This window comes from Hemibagrus wyckioides, linkage group LG26 (genome assembly GCF_019097595.1).
Source record: "Hemibagrus wyckioides isolate EC202008001 linkage group LG26, SWU_Hwy_1.0, whole genome shotgun sequence".
NCBI lineage: Eukaryota > Metazoa > Chordata > Actinopteri > Siluriformes > Bagridae > Hemibagrus > Hemibagrus wyckioides.
In genome coordinates, this window is record NC_080735.1 from 7901921 (window position 1) to 7915932 (window position 14012).

General features: G+C 38.8%; 1 long non-coding RNA gene across 1 annotated transcript; it reads left to right on the forward strand.

Moving 5' to 3' along the window:
* Positions 1-932: 932 nt before the first annotated feature.
* On the forward strand, positions 933-1801 carry LOC131346609 (uncharacterized). Its single transcript, XR_009203646.1, has 4 exons — positions 933-1027; positions 1153-1207; positions 1327-1404; positions 1516-1801. It is a non-coding gene; the product is annotated as an uncharacterized LOC131346609 (long non-coding RNA).
* The last annotated feature ends 12211 nt before the right edge of the window (positions 1802-14012 follow it).

A 14012-nucleotide genomic window follows, 5' to 3' on the forward strand; every position in this document is an offset into this window, starting at 1 on the left:
TACACATTATATATTATTATTTGTTCAGTATCTATATATTTTTAGTATGTATATAAAGAATCTTTAATAATATATGTTAATCATTTTTATTTATTTATTTAACAGCACACCTTTAAAAAGGTGACCTGCACATACCTGCATGTGACTGCAGATGGACAGGTGGACACTGTGAAGGAAGATGTTTGCTCTCCTCATAGAGCGACTCTGAGGTATTTCTGTGTTTCCAAACTGATGTGTATCTTCATAGGCTGCTATGTTCCTGAATGGGATAGTTTTAATGATTCATTGCTAATTTGCCTTGCAGGAGTGTGAGGAGAGATTTAGCCCAGAGGAGACGGAGATGCCCTTTATTAGATACAATCCTCTTCCCAGTTTAATGGTGTAATGGTGTTATTTATGTGTAACATACACTAAGCATTTCCATTGTTCCTTAGCTGCCTACTTTCAGACAGAGAGGTGACGGATATCGGCTTGAAGCTGCCTGCTCTCCGCCAGGCGTTTGCTGTGAGTAAAACCTTTGTGTAGCTACTGTTATTGCACAGGTAAAGTCCACTCTGCTTTAACTTATATTGTGTGCTGTCTTGTATTCAGACTATGTTCGGCTGCATGCTTAATCAGAACTTCCTGTTTCTGACCGGAAAGAAGATTGTGATGCAACTGGCAGCAGCTAACAACCAGGTGAATTTTATTCTCCTATCAATAGTTAATTTTCTGTTTTATTATGATCACAGTCTGTTATGAATGAAGGACATTCTTAGGAAATATATTCAAATAAAATGTCCATAATGAAAATTTGGGCTATGTGTTCTATCATCTGCGTATCTTTAAAGGAAAACTGGACATGCATGCAGGGTTTAAAATAAGTAGCCATGTTGAACACCGTAGACAAAGTGAGTTATAGAGATTTGTTTTTGTTTTGCTTTCACTGGACACAGGTCATGTACAGTTGGCCTACGAGGCGCTGATCCGGTTCCTGAGGACATCGTCTAACCAGGAATCGATTGCAGCAGAGCTCTCCGGGGCCGGTGTAAGCTTGCATATGCCTGTAGAAAATGACTTGTTTAAATATCAAAGATTTTGGTATCATAGAACTGCCACATGTAAAGCAATGTATATGTAATGTCATTTTTTACATTTTTCATGTTTGTGCAGCTCCAACATTTCAACTTTCAACGGCTATTACAGGAACAGCTTTACACCTGAGACAGTAAGTGTCTTATCAGAAGATTTCTAAATTATGCCTGAAATGTTGAATATTTTTCTTGTATTTAGAATGTTCCCAGTGATAATATATGGCACTAATGGAGCCTGTTGTCTTTCTCACAGCAGCTGATGGCACTCTTCAGCATGTGGGACCTGGATGTGTGGGAGCCTGCAGCAGAGCTGTATTTTACAGTGCTTGTTGTAAGTGTGGAATATCTTCTGATGCCACGATGCACAAATTCACAGCTTTGTATCTCTAAGTCAGTGACACTGTTGGATTTGTGTTTGGTGTGTGTGTGTGTGTGTCAATAGGATCAGCTGACAGAACTTTTAGTAGTTCTGTTTTCTCAGCCCCTGGAGCTCTACGACGACCCAGAAGCCTTGGTCACTGCAGTTACCCGACTCATCAGGCAGCATGTCCAGATGATGATGAACACTTTGGAGAAGCTTTGAGCTATGTAGTCCCTTAACCCTACACCTCCCCATTCCCTGCCATCCTTCACCCCAAACACACACACACACACACACAGAGCACAATTTAATAATGATTTTAATTCTGGTCATCAATGCCCCATGTTTTAACTCATGATGCGCTCACCATCCACTAACAGGAACATCTGTAAACCTGTCCATTTATGCATTTATCCAATCAGTCAGTCATGTGGCAGTAGCATCATACATAAATTCATGCAGATACAGGTCAAGGGTTTCTGTTAATGCTTCCATCAAACATCAGAATGAGGAAAAGTGATTTCTGTGGCTTTGAGTTTACACAGAGTGGTGTGAAAAACAAAACACACTGAGTGATTGACAGTTCTGTAGGTGGAAATACTTTGTTAATAAGATAGCTCAAATAAAATAGCCAGATTGGTTTGAACTACCATTACACCATTATAACCTTCAGGTGGATGGGCTACAACAGCAGTAGACATTAGGTTTTGAGACTATTATGGGGACAGACCTACCCAGAGACTCACTTTTTAAACTTTAACTATAGTTTCTAGGAATGTGTGCTCATATTAGCCTCAAATTCCTGTTCTTGGCTGACAGGAGTGGAGTCTGATGTGGTCTTAGCCTAGTTTTGATGTGGATGACACTTTTCTGCTGACCACAGTGGTAGAGTGCTTATTCAAGGTGCTGTAGTCTTCCAGTTAGCTCAAACCAGCCTGGTGATTCTCCTCTGATCAGCAAGATGTTTCAGAATACAGACTCTACACTCAGAGGTTTTTTTCTGTTTTGTTCTTTCGAACCATTCTGTGTAAACTCTAGAGAGTGTTGAGGGTGAAAATCTCAAGAGATCAGCATTTTCGAAAGAACTTAAACCATTCTGATGTTTGAACATTAGCTGAAGCTCTTGACCTGTATCTGCATGATTGTATGTATTGTGCTGCTGTCACATGATTGGCTGATTGGATAAATGCATAAATGAGCAGGTGTATAGGTGTTCCTATTAAAGTGGACAGTGAGTGTAAGTTATACTTAAGTTAATTGCCTTAACATCCATCCATCACATTCCATACTTATTTCCATTACTAACCCCACATTTGCCCCGCATAGCTCAAGCTCTCCACAAGTAGGTATAAATAAATTTAGTTATATTTTAGCTAAGACTATATAAATCTCTCTCGTCTTTTTTTAACAAGTCTTCAGGACTCAAGAACATCTTTTTTAGCCTGTGTAGAATTTTTCTCTCTCCCTTCATCAATCCCACCACCCTAATTACCCCCTTATCCCTCTATGTAGAACGTAGACACAGTATCCTATATAATCATCTGTAAATACTTCTTTATCTGTAAATAGTTTTATCTTTTAGTGTAGTGTGTATATAAATTAATTCAATAAAATATTTTATTAGCATCTATTGAAGCCTCATTCTGATCATTTCTATTCATCAATATACAGTGTTCCTTTAAAAGGTAACCCAAACACAATGAATTTCTCATTAATATACATATATCATAATCCTTTTTAAAGAATGACTGAAACTGTGAAAAATGTCAAATAACAAAATTCTAATTTTTATAGCCTTCACAAATTTAAGAGATCCAGATTGTAGAAAAGTCTGTTTATAATTTCTAATTGTAGAAAATAAAAATCTGTGACATGACATGAATTTTGTGTTAGTGAAATTGTTTATATGGAATAGTATTGAAAAAAACAGACTGTTTCTGATTTATAGACACCCAAGAAAACATTTGTACACAAAAGTAGAGCCTTGAAGAATGAAGCTGGTCCTCATTCAGACCTCCACATTCTTGAGAAAACTGGAATTTTATGTTGACTTTCAAGATCCTGATTGCTGAAGGAAAATGACAATGATTAAAGCTGAAATATTTCATCTGCTTCCTACTCCTATAATAGTCTGTATCTCAAAAATCTTACACCCACAGAATTATCAGATTCTTATCATTCCAAGGTCTTGTGATGTGAATTGGAAAAAAACAAACTTGCTAATATTACAGTAATGTTTGATCTCTTTAATGCAACTGGATTGAGAAACAAGCCCACAAAGCTGTTGCAGTAGAATTGCTTGTAAATAGTAACATGACTTTTTCTAGACTTTCTGTAGAGGCTGGGGAAAGCTCATCTCCCATCCCCAGTAGCTGTGTCACTGCCCAGTTTGGGAACTGCACCGTCTCTGACATTTCACTGTGTACTGCATCAGCTGTATTTGGGTGAAATAACAATAAAAGCTCCTTAATTTGAAATATCAAGTCATGTCAAGATTTTTATTTTTGACTTACTGAAAGAAAATGAAGAGCTGAAGTTTTTACTCATGCAAAATTACTCCTTAAATCTTACTGTCTGCTGTAGGTTACACATTTACAGTAGGGGAAGCCTATTATTATTATTATTATTATTATTATTATTATTATTATTACTATTGTTGTTGTTGTTCTAAAGAGTTCATGTTATAATTCCATGTGTTTTCACCTCATAATTATAATATTTTCAACAAGACTTGAAGGCACCTTTTGTGAATGTGGTCAACAGCAAGCAGGAAATTATATATGATTATGATATATGATTTATTTAGTTTGATCATGATGTTATAAATATGTCATGACATATAATTTATACACATATTCATCAGGCATACAGCGATCAGCTTCAACAAAAAAACACAGGCCCAGTACTGTGTAGCTCCTCCACCAAAAACAGCTCCATGAAAGTTTCCACGAAAGAGTGTACATGGTCTGTAACAATGCTTAGCTAGGTGGTACGTGTCAAAGTAACGTCCACATGGCATCCACGGCACCTGTCAGTGGTCATAATGTTATGGCTGATCGGTGTCCCTCAATGTCACCCAAATGAGGATGAGGTTCCCTTATGAGTCTGCTTCCTCTCAAGGATTCTTCCTCATATCATCTCAGGGAGTTTTTCTTTACCACTGTCGTAGGGATTGCGGGCTGTGAAGATAGTGGACCAGGGGCGTGGCTAGTGCTAATTATCATCAATAGGGCTCGAGACCCGAATGATTTTAATCTAGCCCCGAATGTTTTATCCCGAATTTTGTCACCGGAGTGTAGAGGAATTAATTAAATGTTGATCGGTTTAGTTGAGCACTGTTGCTGTTTACAGTACACGATTTTGATTGACAACTCTCTCCGCGCACACACACACACACACACACACACACAGGCCAAAATACCGCGAGAGTGTACTGTAATGTTTCACACCTATCGGTCTGCACAGCGCCACTTTCACACCATGGGACTAAAACACTTTACAGCCCTTGAGCACAACAGCAATAAATAAAAACTGTCAGAAAACACAACAATCTTATTATTCAGATAAAAGTCTAACTTCTAATATTTAATGTTAACACAGTTGATAAAAGTCGGCTAACAAATGTATGTTGTGTCAAAAAGGAGGCCCACTGTCTCTGATTCTGAAAACCCCTGACATAAGGACCCTTCTGAATATTATTCCATACATAAGACGTACAAAAGCCTTAAATTAAATAAGACTAAAGATAGATCTAAATAAAATATAAACTGTTAAAGCACTAAGACATTACAGTCTGAACATCATGAGTTTCTACGACTAATGCAGTATTTAAGTTAAAATACAGACATGGCTTAGGGGAACAATGGACCAGAACAGACTCCATCATTCGGCTGTTCTGTCAATTGGTAAAGGAATTCTCAGCATTATAAATACTAGTATGGTAATTGACCGTTTTGCTCAAGTCAAGTCTCTGAGATACTCTCTGATGATTCCACCCTCAAAGAAATAGGATAGAAAGTCACCAAGAGCGTGAAGTAGACAAGATACAAGCAGCAAGACAGATGAGAGAATGAGAGATGAGAGAACAATAAGAGAAGAGAAGAGAGGCTGTAAAAAAAAAAAAGAAACAAGAATAATACATACAGTAGTGGCAGTATAATTGAGGAATGAAATAAGAGGTGCAAGTATAATATAGATTATTGTAAAATAAAAAATAATAATAATTATAATAAAGAATCTACACAGCACGGCTTCACACACAAGCTGTAAAAGAGATAATATTGCATGTGTAAGAGAGAAATATAATGAATTTAATGAACTGATAAAATGATGGGAGAAGTCAGAAAAAAGATTGAATAAAATTTTATAAATTTGCATACTATTTGTGTTCATTTATGTTTATTATTAAACATCCTTATTAAAATCCTAGAAACGCCCCTGCAATGGTCCAAGGGGTAAGTTAAATTAGTTTTATTAATTAACAGGGCAGTATGAGTTATTTTACTGTACTGTTAATTTTTTTTCTTTTTTGTGTCTTCGGCACAATGGTATTCAATAAGCAAAGTTACGTTCTTTTTTTAGACTAATATTAGATTAAAAAAACTCATACTGCCCTGTTCATTAATAAATCTAATGTAACTTACCCCCTGGTCCATTGTCTTCACAGCCCGCAATCCCTGCGCAATCTTCTCCGCTGCAGGTTCATTACAGGGCCGTGTTCCAATCGGCAAGTGATTCCCCTCGGAGTGAACTACACAGGGAGCAGGATGTACACTTTAAAGTGCACTGCGACACGGACCGAGAAATCGTCAATCCATTGCTCTTCCTGTATTAACCCGGATATTAAGAGCTGAATTTTTCGACCTGAATTTGAAGGCCCGCATTTTGTCGACCTGAATTTTAATACCTGAATTTTTGAGGTTGAAAAGTAATGACGTTTGTGTTTTTTTGTAAATGCTGTAAGGATTTTCTTCATTCAGATCAAATTGCAAAGCAGAAAAATTCAAACTTCTTTTTTGTGACAAGTTTTTATTCAGTTCATGTGATTCAATATGATATTTTACTTTCAGGAATGTTGGCACTATTATACTTCCATAGCTCATGTTGGAGTAGAGGGTAATGAGGAGGTGGATATTATAGCTAAGCAGGCTCTAAAACATTGAAAAAACGATATAAATATAGCAGTGATTAACTCTGAAGACAAAGGATTAATGAAAGTAGCTGTTGGAGTTATTATATTAATGTGTAATTGTTGTTCCGGACACTAGAGGGCGTATCTGAGTATTTTGAATGGATTGTGTCTGGAAGAGTGTTACGTGTTGTCTTGAATAAAATATTTGTTTCTTAGTTGAAAGTTGGACTTAAGTATCGGAATGCTTCCTTTTTTGTTTGCAATGCTAAATGGACAATAAATGGATTGTGAGTGTTTTGAAGCAGCATGTCACTGACCAGGCCAGGGCTCTCCAACCTTTATTCCTCTGAGAGATACTTACAAAATTAAGAGCTACTCCTGTTATATTATTAGTAACATGTATTTAGATAGCTTATTGCCATAAACCAAACCAGCTGAATAAGCTATTTTTGTGTGAACTTTATATATAAATTTTTATAATAATACATTTTTTTATAAATAATTTATAATAAATTATTGTCAGATTTCGTTTATTCACATGGTTTCTGTTATTTATCAGTGAACTGTTACTTACAAGTCTTCTGGCACATACCCTGATGTCCTCAGCAAGCTGAGAATAGAACTTCATCCTTGACCACAGTGGGATGATGGTAGTCCACTGGACCAGTATCATCATTCAGAGAGTCCTGTGCTTATCCTAACTGGAAAGAGGACAGACTCAAGGATTTGGTTTCTACTTATTCAAATTCAAATCCAGTGTAACATTTAGTATTTTGTGCCCAAACAGCACAGAGTGTAGTTATGGTACGGTTGATGAGATTGAAGAAAATAAAGGAAGACACACAAGATCACTCCTCAATACACTCCAGATCCTCTGTGCTCGTAGGTCCTCTCTTGTGGACTGTCCAGTTGTTCAGTGGAGTTTAGTTTCAGGTAACTGGAGTGTCAGAAGCTTGATGCTGTTCTACTTGAAACATTTTTGTGTGGAATTGAGCGTACAGAGCCCCAAGATGAGCTATTTTGATTATTTATTACAGAAGACATTTGGGTTTCAGTTCAAAAGATGAATATGAGATGATAGATCAGAACTACAGCTTTCATTCCCTGATGTTTACATCTAGACGTGTTAAAAAACATAGAACATGACACCTTTTGTTTGAACTCAAAGATTTTTGCAAGTGATCAGAAATATTGGAATACACAATAGACAGATGCTTCTTGTAGCTCTTGTTTGTCCTGTTAGATTGATTATTTAAATAGTTAACAGATCTGAATATCTACTCTTGGTTAGAGCTCTGGGTTTCACCTGTGAAGACTACATTTGTTGTTAAAAAGATAAATCAACATGAAGACCAGAGAGCTGTCTTTGCAAGGAAAGTAAGCATTTTGGAGCAAAAAAGAGGGAAAATATTTCAGTCAGTGCACAAGTACCGGGTATAACCAATACAACAATTAGGAATGTCCTGAAAAAACAAGAAACCACTGATGTACTAACAACCAGCCATCAAACACGTTGGCCAATGGAAACAGCAGCAGCTGATGACAGAAACATTGTGAAAGCTGTGAGAAGTAAAACCCAAGAACAACAGTCAGTGACGTCACCAACAACCTCCACAGAGCAGGCTGAAGGTACCACAGACCACTGTTTGAAGAAGCCTTCGAGACCAAACCACAAGATGTACACCCCTCTCAGCCATGTTGAAGTTGTTTAACACATCTACATGTAAATCTCAGTAAATGAAAGCTGAAATTCTGATCTCATGTTCATCTTTTCATCTCAAACCCAAACATCTTCAGTGTATAGACTTGGCCTTGCTGTTCCAATACTTTTGGAGGGGACTGTAGGTCTCGGCTCATTATTCTGCTGGATGATCAAAACTTTAATGTAAAATTACACCCCCACCCCCCTGCTTTCAGGGGCGTGGCCCGTCCTCATAGACGACTTTGTGGAGTTTGCTCGGCCAATCATTATATCAGGCAGGCGCAAAAATCTTTAATCATCACCTTCTGCTTAGAGAAGTGACCTCTCTCTCTCTCTCTCTCTCTCTCTCTTTTAGACAGTTTTATATCAAAAAATATTTAAATAGAAAACATAGAAAATACAAGAGACTTTTAAGATGTGCGTCTGTGCTACCAAACATGAGATGAGTGCAGGACGATGCAGAGCTGAACACACCGCGTCAGGACGAGTCCGAGTGCATCGTGGGCTTCACCACCAGGGGGCGACAGTGAGGTGAGTTGCCTCAGCTTTGAGGCGATGAGGTCAGAGTTTCCATTCAGCAGCTTTTGAACCTGACTGGAAACTGAAAATCACAACAAAGATGGAAATGATGGATTTTTTTGGAGTCAGAGAAAGTGTTGGCCGTCACCCCCCCCCCCCCCCCAGTATGATCACCCTACCTTCTTCAGAATATTCCCATAACAGCAGCTGATGGAGACAGATTCAGAAATTTGGCCCACTTTCACAAAACATGCATGGAGACCTACTTCCTTTAACCCTCCAACTTCCAGCAGTCTGCACGTGGAGAGTGTCGCATTGCAGCAGCATCTCAAGTGCCAAGGCTGAAACCTGAGAGCGTTGGAGTGCACCATGATGAAGATGACGTTGTGTTGTTTGCAGCTGATTGACGTTTTAAACCGGAAATAAACCCAGGATGCTTTTTCATGAAGCAGCATCATGTACAGGTCCTGATGTTTTATTGCGCATTGTTACAATCATGTTTCTACAACTTGAACGTTCTAATTTAAGTCTGATGTCCAGATGAACTTGCAATGGTTAAAAGTCCATGATTGTGAAGTGAGAAAACATGCAGCGATGCTCAGAACACCAGCAGACACGCCATATCACTGCTCAGTCCCTCCAGGATTTCACACAGATTTTTAAAAAATGTTTTTCTCAATTGTTGTGGCCAAAAGTGCCTGATTTTTTTTCTTCCCCAAAATTTGTGATGCAACTTGTGATTTTTTTGTGGAAAACTGCTTGAAATGTCAATCATAGGATTCTTCTTTTAAACTCCTACAAGTGAAGACACGTGTAATGACTTTCTATGAGAGCTGCACTCATGTTCCACACACATGAATGGAGGAGAGCTTTGACTGAATGTATGTTGTGATGACGTCACATGACTCATCTCGGCCCAAATCTGAGGAAAAATAGGAGGTAATTTTGACAAATTGTAAACTCTGTGATCGCAAAATCAGGAAATCCTGAAGGGACTGATGAGATTTTTACTGTGGTACATACAGACGTGTTGTTGTGGAAAACATACAGAAATATTGTTACATACAGTTTAATCACGTGGCCAGAAAGTATTTAAATGAATTTAACATTTGTAATGGACGGATTTTCAGATCTGAGATGCAGTATTGGGGTTTAGGTTTATTTTAAATTGTTGGCTTCCAGTTCAGATTTTTATTAAACAGCAGTTGTAATTCTTTTATTCAGAATATATGCACATATCAAGGTGTGTAACATCCAAATGCAGAAAATGTGATGGAGTAGATCATGTAGAAAGATCATTGATTTCTTTTAAAGATTTAAAAACACTAACCTAGAGTTCGAGTGGATTTTCAGTTCATCCTGTTACGTTTTTTTTTGTGCACACGCTAAAGTCTATGTTTTTGATTGTTCCTTTTGATTTTCTTTATTATTTTATATTTCTTCCAGACTTCTGGACAAGGTGCTACAGTGTTCTGGTTTGCCTCACTGTGTTTGTTACAGATTGCCATTTTTGTCCGGTTTAATGTCCCTTTTATTTGTGTGAGGAAGGCAGCGTTATCCTCACCTGGTACACTTTGCAGAGTGTTTGGAGTTTTGAGTCCCAGGTAGTCGAGTTCAGCTCGTCAAATCAGTATTATTGCATTTGTAAATAAAGTTTATTTAAGGAGAAAAAAAAACAAATGGTGAATCTCCATCGTCAAATGGAAACCTGTTTGTTTGACAGTGGAGTAAAGAGGATGTTAAATAAAGCATGTTTTTAAGAAAAATGTCCGAGTAATATTTCTTTTTTGTAATATTTTCTGTGTAACTCCTGCTGTTGAGATTTCATGATAGGTTTCTCTGATTTTCTTCATCAGAACCGTCCAAAGTTCTCCACTTGTATAAGTTATATACCAACATGAAGGATTGTCTATTCAATTCAGTTCAGTTCAATTCAATTTATTTGTTTAACGGTGTTAACAATGGACATTGTCTCAAAGCAGCTTTACAGAAGTAGAGAAACAGAGAAGAAAAAAAATAGTTATATATGAAGTTTAAATTAAAGTTACTACTTTATCCCTATTTTATCCCTCATGAGCAACCCTTGATGGTGGGATAGTCTCCAAGTGGCTCTGTCCACAGCTGTCTCCTGGTCACAAGCTGTCCACACAGATCCATCCACAGCGTCAGTGAGCACCACCAAGCGAAGAGACTCTGACCAGGGATGGAGCCAGTGGTCACACCAGAAACTCAGAGCACTGGGAACTCGGGAGTGGGATGTATAGCTCGACAGAGAAAGATAGAGAGAGAGAGAGAGAGAAAGATATTAAGTATGCTTGTGATCATGTGATGTTTAAAGACAATGTACACTATATTGCCAAAAGTATTCGCTCACCTGCCTTGACTCGCATATGAACTTAAGTGACATCCCATTCCTAATCCATAGGGTTCAATATGACGTCGGTCCACCCTTTGCAGCTATAACAGCTTCAACTCTTCTGGGAAGGCTGTCCACAAGGTTTAGGAGTGTGTTTATGGGAATTTTTGACCATTCTTCCAGAAGTGCATTTGTGAGGTCACACACTGATGTTGGACGAGAAGGCCTGGCTCTCAGTCTCCGCTCTAATTCATCCCAAAGGTGTTCTATCGGGTTGAGGTCAGGACTCTATGCAGGCCAGTCAAGTTCATCCACACCAGACTCTGTCAGCCATGTCTTTATGGACCTTGCTTTGTGCACTGGTGCACAGTCATGTTGGAAGAGGAAGGGGCCAGCTCCAAACTGTTCCCACAAAGTTGGGAGCATGGAATTGTCCAAAATGTCTTGGTATGCTGAAGCATTCAGAGTTCCTTTCACTGGAACTAAGGGGCCAAGCCCAGCTCCTGAAAAACAACCCCACACCATAATCCCCCCTCCACCAAACTTTACACTTGGCACAATGCACTCAGACAAGTACCGTTCTCCTGGCAACCGCCAAACCCAGACTCGTCCATCAGATTGCCAGATGGAGAAGCGCGATTCGTCACTCCAGAGAACGCGTCTCCACTGCTCTAGAGTCCAGTGGCGGCGTGCTTTACACCACTGCATCCGACACTTTGCATTGCACTTGGTGATGTATGGCTTGGATGCAGCTGCTCGGCCATGGAAACCCATTCCATGAAGCTCTCTGCGCACTGTTCTTGAGCTAATCTGAAGGCCACATGAAGTTTGGAGGTCTGTAGCGATTGACTGCAGAAAGTTGGTGACCTCTTCACACTATGTGCCTCAGCATCCGCTGACCCCGCTCCGTCAGTTTACGTGGCCTACCACTTCATGGCTGAGTTGCTGTCGTTCCCAAACACTTCCATGTTCTTATAATACAGCTGACGGTTGACTGTGGAATATTTAGGAGCGAGGAAATTTCACGACTGGATTTGTTGCACAGGTGGCATCCTATCACAGTTCCACGCTGGAATTCACTGAGCTCCTGAGAGCGACCCATTCTTTCACAGATGTTTGTAAAAACAGTCTGCATGCCTAGGTGCTTGATTTTATACACCTGTGGCCATGGAAGTGATTGGAACACCTGATTCTGATTATTTGGATGGGTGAGCGAATACTTTTGGCAATATAGTGTAGATTATGTGTAATGTGCAGGCAGGGACTCCAGCAAGACTAGCCATGACAGCATAACTAAAAGGGAGAACCAGAAGGTGACAGACATGAAGGCTTCCCAGGATATAAAGCATCCAACCACTTCACAGTCAGCAAACCTGAGCGACTTATGAGGGTGGTAAGGTGACAACAACCAAACATCCCAGTACACCAAACACTCTATGCTCATGAACCTTCCAGATCTGCTCCTTTACCTAAGAAAAACTATACATTGAAAGCTTCACTAAACAAATGTGTCTTTAGCCTAGACGTAAACATTGAGACTGTGTCTGAATCCCGAACACTAATTGGAAGGCTGTTCCATAACTGGGGGATTTTGTAAGAAAATAATCTGCCACCTGCTGTAGCCTTTACTACTCGAGGTACAACCAAATAACCAGCAACCTTGGATCGGAGTAGGCGTGGCAGATCATAAATAACCAAAAGGTCACTTTTACTAGTCCATACTATTATTATTATTATTATTATTATTATTATTATTATTATTATTATTATTATTATTATTATTATTGTCTTCTGTATATTTTAATTTTATATTTATATATTTATCTGTTTGTATTTTTAAATCTATATTATCAGTTACAATTTATAAAACTCACCTTGTCTTGATATTATCTTTTTCTTTATCTGCTATACCTTTACCGCTGCAACTATGCAAATTTCCCCACTGTGGGGCAAATAAAGAGTGATCTTATCCAATCCTTTTTGTTTAATGGGCTGGAGTTTCACCCAGGGAGCGTTACACCCAGTTTTCCAAGATGAGATCCAGCTCCTCTGTGAATTGCACTGTCTCAGACCGCAAGACCCTTCAGTGTATAGTGAAGACAGCTGAGAAGATCATCTGAGTCTCTCTTCCCTCTATCACAGACATTTACTCCACATGCTGCATCCGCATAGCTAACAGCATTGTAGATGATCCCACACACCCCTCACACACACTCTTCACCCTTCTGCCATCTGGTAAGAGGTACCGAAGCATTCGGACCCGCACAACCAGACTGTTAAACAGTTTCTTCCCTCAGGCAATCAGGCATCTCAACAGAGAACTGAGCTGTACTGGACACACGCACACACACACGTACAACCAAGATCTGATCTCAGAGGAGAACTGAACTGTGCTGGACACGGACACACACACATAACACACGCAAAAAAAAAAGAACTGAACTGTGCTGGACATAGTCAGACACAAACACACACTAAATTGTCGCTTTAATATCTGCAATCACTGTATACACTGTTCTTTGCACATTGTCTTGTTCATTGCACAAAGTCTGCCTATATGTTGTTTGTCTGCACTGTCTTGTCTTGTCTTGTCTTCCGGTGCAATTCTGTTGTATGTCTAGTTCGTAAAGACTGCACCTTAAGTATAGTTTAATTTTTTAGTTTAATTTTAATTTTTAAATTATAGTTTAATTTTTTAATCTCTGTTATAACTCTATGTTTGTCTGCGTCACTGTACTTTGTCTGTGTTCTGTGTAGCACCTCTGGTCTAGGAGGAATGTTGTTTCACTTCACTGTGTACTGCATCTGCTATATATAGTTGAAGTGACAATAAAGCTTCTTTAACTTTTGACTTTGACTTTGAAACTAAA